We start from the raw sequence: 6,195 nt of genomic DNA on the forward strand, positions 1-6,195 counted from the left end.
TGCCAACGAGGCGATGATCCCCCTGGAGCCAAAGCGGCACTGCCATCCATCCGGTTGACACTCCGTACGTCCACCCTACAAAAATTCCTTCACAACGATTTAATTAAGAAATCGTTTTGTTTTTGCAACATTGTATAGATAATTTCCATAAATGAGCAAAATCAAGCACGTTTTATTCATTTATATATGGTTGCATTTTAAAATAAAAACCAAATATAAGCTTCCTTTGCCTATAAATATCGTGCATGTTCATATTTCATTTCACAAGCCAACCATCAACACTCATTTCTTCTCGCAAAAATGACCGGTCCCAGAAAAATCCTGATCGTCACCTATGCGGGCCAAGGCCTGATCAGCCCATCCCTCCGCTTCGCAAGCCGCCTTCTCAAAGCAGGCGTAGCCACCTCCGTCACCTTCACCACCAGCTTCTCCGTCATTAAATGCATCGACAAACACACCGTCCCACAAGGTCTAACCTTCGCCCCATTCTCCGACGGCCACGATGACCACTTCATCGGTAAAAACCCACCCACCACCCTAGAACAACACATCTCAGAGTTTGCCACATGTGGGGCTCCTGCTGTGGCTCAGATCATCACCTCAGCGGCAGCAGCAGGCGAACCGTTTGATCACGTGGTCTACACCACCATCGTACCGTGGGTAGCCCGTGTGGCGGATGCTCACAATGTTGAATCCACTCTCTTGTGGTGCCAACCGGCTACTGTGTTGGATATTTACTATCACTACTTCAATGGGTTTCAAGAGTTGATATCTGCTAACAAACACAACCCACTGTTTCCGATCAACTTGCCGGGGCTGCCACCACTAACTCTGGCTGATCTGCCCTCCTTTTTCTTTCCGGCAAGATTTTCTTAACTATTTATCTGGGTTTAACTTACATCGAGCTCGAACTCGGCTTGTTTACTATTTATTAACCATGTTTTATATATAGCATAATATAGTTATTTTAAAAAATTATATTAATGATCGACACGTTTAAATTCTTATTTTAAGGCTTAGACTCGGGCTTGTTTAAGCTTGGTTTAATCGAGCTTTTTCACAAACCGATCTCGATTCTCGGAAACGTATCTTAATTTGAAAGGATTTTGGTTTATAGGTTGACAACTTGACATATTAAAATTTTATAACTTTTATTCACTCTTTAGCATTTAAATCCAACCTCTTTTCAGTTTTTATTTTGTTTTCAAGGGAACACCAAAAGTGAAAAACCTAAAATAAAAAAAAGAAATTGGATTTGGATTTAAACATTAAAAGTGAAAAGTATTCTTAGCATTTTTTTTTGTCTTATTTTTTTTTTTTTTGTTGCAGTCAAGTCCCAAGGAACACGAGTTTCTTGTACCAATTTATAAGGAACATGTTGACGTAATCAAAAGTGGGAAAAGAGTTCTTGTCAACACTATTGAGGAACTAGAAGTTGATTCCATCAAAGCAAGCAAACACTTTAAGTACCTTCCTATTGGACCCTTAAACGAAAAGGACTCGTATGCTCAACCAGACGGTGGTAATGGTAATGGTTATGTCAATTGGTTAAACACACAACCAAAAATGTCTGTTGTGTATGTTTCGTTTGGAAGTCTGTCTCGTTTATCGAGTGATCAAGCGGAGGCCATAGCCGCTGGGTTGCTTGAAAGCGGTCGACCGTTTTTATGGGTGATAAGGAACGCTGATGAAGCAGCAAAACTGAGCAAGATCAGTGAATTGAAGAAACAAGGGTTGATTGTGACTTGGTGTTGTCAGGTAAGGGTGTGCATGAAACCGAAATAACCATTACCTAAAAAAAATGGAACCGGAGTATTGCGTGTATTAAATCATTTTCTTTAGATGTTTTTATTTTATTAATTTTTTGGATTAAAAAAACTTTTGTTTTTAAATGTGAAGCAACTTATAAGAAATTAATAAGCGGCGAGTTTCAGGTGGAGGTATTGAGCCACGAAGCAATCGGGTGTTTCTTGATGCATTGTGGTTGGAACTCGACTGTGGAGGCGTTGGCCGCTGGCGTTCCTATTGTGGCTTATCCGTAGTGGACGGATCAGCCGACAAACGCAAAGATGATCGAAGGTGTGTGGAAGACAGGAGTTAGGGTTAGGAGGGAGGGGGGTGGGGTGGTGGAAGGGAAGGAGATTGTGAGGTGTGTAACAATGGTGATGGGAGATGAAGAGATAAGCAAAAATGTTTTAAAATGGAAGAAGTTGGCAAGTGAAGCTATCGATAATGGCGGATCATCCGCCCTCAACCTCCAAGCTTTCTTGGATGATGCTTGAAGTTAGATCGATGTTGTGTGTTTCATGAATAATGTAGCATTGCATTGCATGCATGCGTTTGGACGTTTGTTGTTAGAATAAGGCATCCAATGAGAATGGATTGATATACCATTTTCATTTGTTGCTGGATGCATTTCCTTAGGTTTCGTGTGGTTTATTATGTACGGCAGTGATCCATGTTGTATTGTTTGTTGCTCAATCTATGTATGTATTTGATTAGGTTTCTTGTGGCATGTATCATTTTCAACGATGGTTGAAGAGACTAGGTGGGATGAGGCCTAACAAACAACCCAAGAAACCTGGCCCAATGGCAGCCCAAGCGCTCTAGACAAAGTCCAAGGTCAACCACAGACCTTATCTCAGAGGTGAAGTGGACAGGATCTTGGAGGGAAAAGATTGTCCAGCGGATAATAACCAGCCTCCAACCCCAGTCAGAGTGACCAATGGTCAATAGAGAGAGCCTGAGGTGCAACGGTCCTGAAGGAAGATTCCCTTAGGATATTATATATGTGTGCATTCTCTTTGTAACAAACCATGATGAAAATAATAAAATAACTCTCTTTTACTCCATCTTGTTCATGGTCATCTCACTAGAGGTTAAAAAGGGAAACCTCATACAATTATACACTTACACGCCACACTCAAACACACACAGTCAATAGTGATTTCAATTGGGGTTTCTACATTGGCGCCATCCGTGGGACCTTGAGCTCCGGCAAAAGGATTCCACCCACAACCTCTAAAGAATGGCCGATGACCACCATCAAATACACCGCCACCACCAGTGCCTTGAGGCAAAAGGTTCTCTGAGCTGTTCACCCACTATTACGGTAAATAAGCTCCAACCCGGTTCGGGTTCTCAGGCGTCCTTTCCGTCGTCGAGATCTTTTTCTGACTTTTCAGAATACTTCATGAAGTCAAGAACCTTGAAATATTCTCCGGCGAGTCTTGAAAAGTCATACATGATGAATGCTTTCAACCAGTAAAACACATGCTCGCCTACTATTATTAATTTCAAAAACTCCGGCGACACGCCACCGCAACCACCACCCCCGGTTCCATCGGAACCAACCCCGTCACCAAGTCCACAGTGCCCACAAGTGCACATCCATACCTGGAAGATATAAAGAATACCGGTGGAGCAGTTTCGTTTGAAAACAATACGATAGGGAAGTTGCAGATATCACAGCCGCAAGCTATTCAAATCTTTCATCAATAGATTAGATTGAATTTTAGTGCTACGAAGCCCTTTCGGCCTATGAGAGGGAAACTCGTCGATGCTCGTGATTGAACTAACATCTACGAGCTAGCGACACACGTCATGGTTCGACGGTCCTTGTCATCAAGGTTCACAATCTCTCTGGTAACATTTAAGGGATACTCATCAGGTATTATTACTGACTATTAAGTAATAAACTCGATCATTTATTTCAAAGTCAAAGATTCCTTTTGTTTGTTAGTAAAAACATGGTTGTAGTTTCTGACCGTGTGAAGGGAACGCAAAAATAAAAGCAGGGGTGATTAATTTATGAAAAGACCATGCATAATGTTACTCTCTCTTAGCACACATTATTTTATTAGACTACTATCTTCCTATATAATCCGCATACATTTAATGTTATTATTAACTAAGTAATTAAAAAGGAAAAATTATGTACTCAATAATGTTTGCGTCATTATCATTTATGTACTCTACATTCTTCTGCAGAGCGAATGTCAGTTAAAAAAAATAAAATTAATTATTTAAAAGTTATCATGTAATATGGCCTCTAAAAATAGAAAGTAAAAGTGAAAGTAAAAGAAGGAAAAAGGAAAGAAAAATAAGGTCAAAGCCTACATATGCCTAGGAAATTCACTTTTGTAAAAGTATTAATTTAATATGGATGTGTTGCAAAAGAGGAGACATGTCACATGGGGAAGCATGTATGTTTGACCCATCAAACACAAATTTCACGCTTAACAAAAGAAAATGATGGGAAGTCTGCATTTTTAAAAGCTGACGTGACTTCACCCACAAACATACATCCTTTTGTATACTTACATGCCATTGGGTCAAACCTCTAGTGCCCACTTTACCTTACAAGATTTTAACATTTTTTATTTATAACCATTTCTTAAAATAAAGGGTAAATAAATAGATAAAAATGTTGGTGCTAAAGAAAAATATTATATATTTGGATATTAAAATAATACAAGCTAATGATACACAATGATTAGAAACAATTGTTGAATTGATAATCATTTTCTGTTTAAAAGTTAAAAAAAAAAAGTCATACCAACTTTTGCATGCTATATGACTTATATTGTATACTCAAACCCCCCGTACGGGAGACAATTCTTGAGTTTGTTTCACAGGAAATTTTGAGACGAATTTGAGAAACAACTTATACGGATTCGAATTTTTTTTTCAAGAAGGAATAATCCCTCATGAGGGACCGCGATTTTTCTCCTAAGGTTGGGAATAAACCCATCTATACGACAAGGGATATGGAAAGTCCCTTCCCTGGAAAGGGAAGTCGTATCATTATTCTTCGTTAACCAACTTGGGTAAACATGACAAGAATCAAATTATTTGGCATAATATAAGACTTATAAGCAATGAAGGAGGTTTCAGATATGGAAAGTAACTTCGAAAAGTGTTATTTTATTAGTTCCGTAACCGCAAGATTTTAAAGAAACAAGCTTCGCAAACATCACATCGCAAGAGCTTATCCAAAGAAGAAGAAGCTCATTCCGGGGGATAGGGTGGTTAAGAAAGGTTCATTCCATAAAGAGAGAAAGTGCCTCAATCAGCAACACTTTACATTTCAAAAGCCCCAGAAAATTCATACTTAAGCCCCATACCACATTACAAGAATCTTTTTCAAAGGAAAACCTCCTCCGGTTATGTAACTGGCTGTTTGAAAATCCCCCCCACCCAGGAAGGAAAAATATCATTTGGACAGGAGTTCTTGACAAAGGAAAAGAACCTCCTCCAGATTTTTTCGAGAAGAATAATCCCCTTTCGATGAAGGAAGTATTTGAGAAGTTCCTTCTATGAGGAAGGAGAGCCTTCTACAACACATATCATGTTTCTAGAGTTTCATTTTGAAGAAGAAGAATTCCCCTCCTAAGAATGACAAAGTCTCTAGGAAAGGAAACAACCTCCTGTAGCAACACTTTACCTTCCAAGAATTTCCCATGGTGAAAAAGCTTCCACATCAGCATATAGGAAGGGGGTGTCCCTTCTATTAGCCCTTTCCATCAACCTTCATGTGTAACACTTCTAACATGTGGTAAACTGATTATGTTTTTATATTTATGAATAACAAATATAAATGTTCGATCATTACTTATAACTCCCCCAGATGGGATAAAGCCCTCTCTAAGAGGCACAATACTTATAGCTCCCCCAGATGGGATAAAGCCCTCTAAGAGGCACAATACTTATAACTCCCCCAGGTGGGATAAAGCCCTCTTTAAGAGGCACAATACTTATAACTCAACCAGATGGGATAAAGCCCTATTTAAGAGGCACAACACTTAAAACTCCCCCAGATGGGAAAATGACATCAATTCTCCTTCACAAGTGTGAAAGGAAGGCCCGGCTGAGGGGCTTGGATCCATATACAAAAATAGCCCAATACACGAGGCTCAATATTTATAATTTCCTCAGAGAAAAATAGCTCATTCTAATAGGCTCAAAATCTACATTCCCCCGAGTGAGATATGGCCCCTAATAGAGGGCTCACGACTTATAAATTTCCCACTAAAGGGGACACCATACATATACGCCCCCCTAACATTTTTAACTTGATTGTTTATGTTAACCGGAAAGACCTTGCAAAAGAAACATATAGAAAGAATTTGAATCATCATACTTAATGTCGGGGGCTTGATATATTTTCAAAAGATATCATCACGCTGAAATTGT

At 39.3% G+C, this 6,195-nt stretch overlaps 1 pseudogene; it reads left to right on the plus strand.

Moving 5' to 3' along the window:
• The first annotated feature begins 279 nt into the window (after window positions 1-279).
• Window positions 280-2,314, plus strand: LOC143623355 (UDP-glycosyltransferase 75C1-like; annotated as a pseudogene).
• The last annotated feature ends 3,881 nt before the right edge of the window (window positions 2,315-6,195 follow it).

Source organism: Bidens hawaiensis, unplaced genomic scaffold (genome assembly GCF_021521415.1).
Source record: "Bidens hawaiensis isolate Kalapana, Puna unplaced genomic scaffold, B.hawaiensis_p1.1 tig00003393_1, whole genome shotgun sequence".
NCBI lineage: Eukaryota > Viridiplantae > Streptophyta > Magnoliopsida > Asterales > Asteraceae > Bidens > Bidens hawaiensis.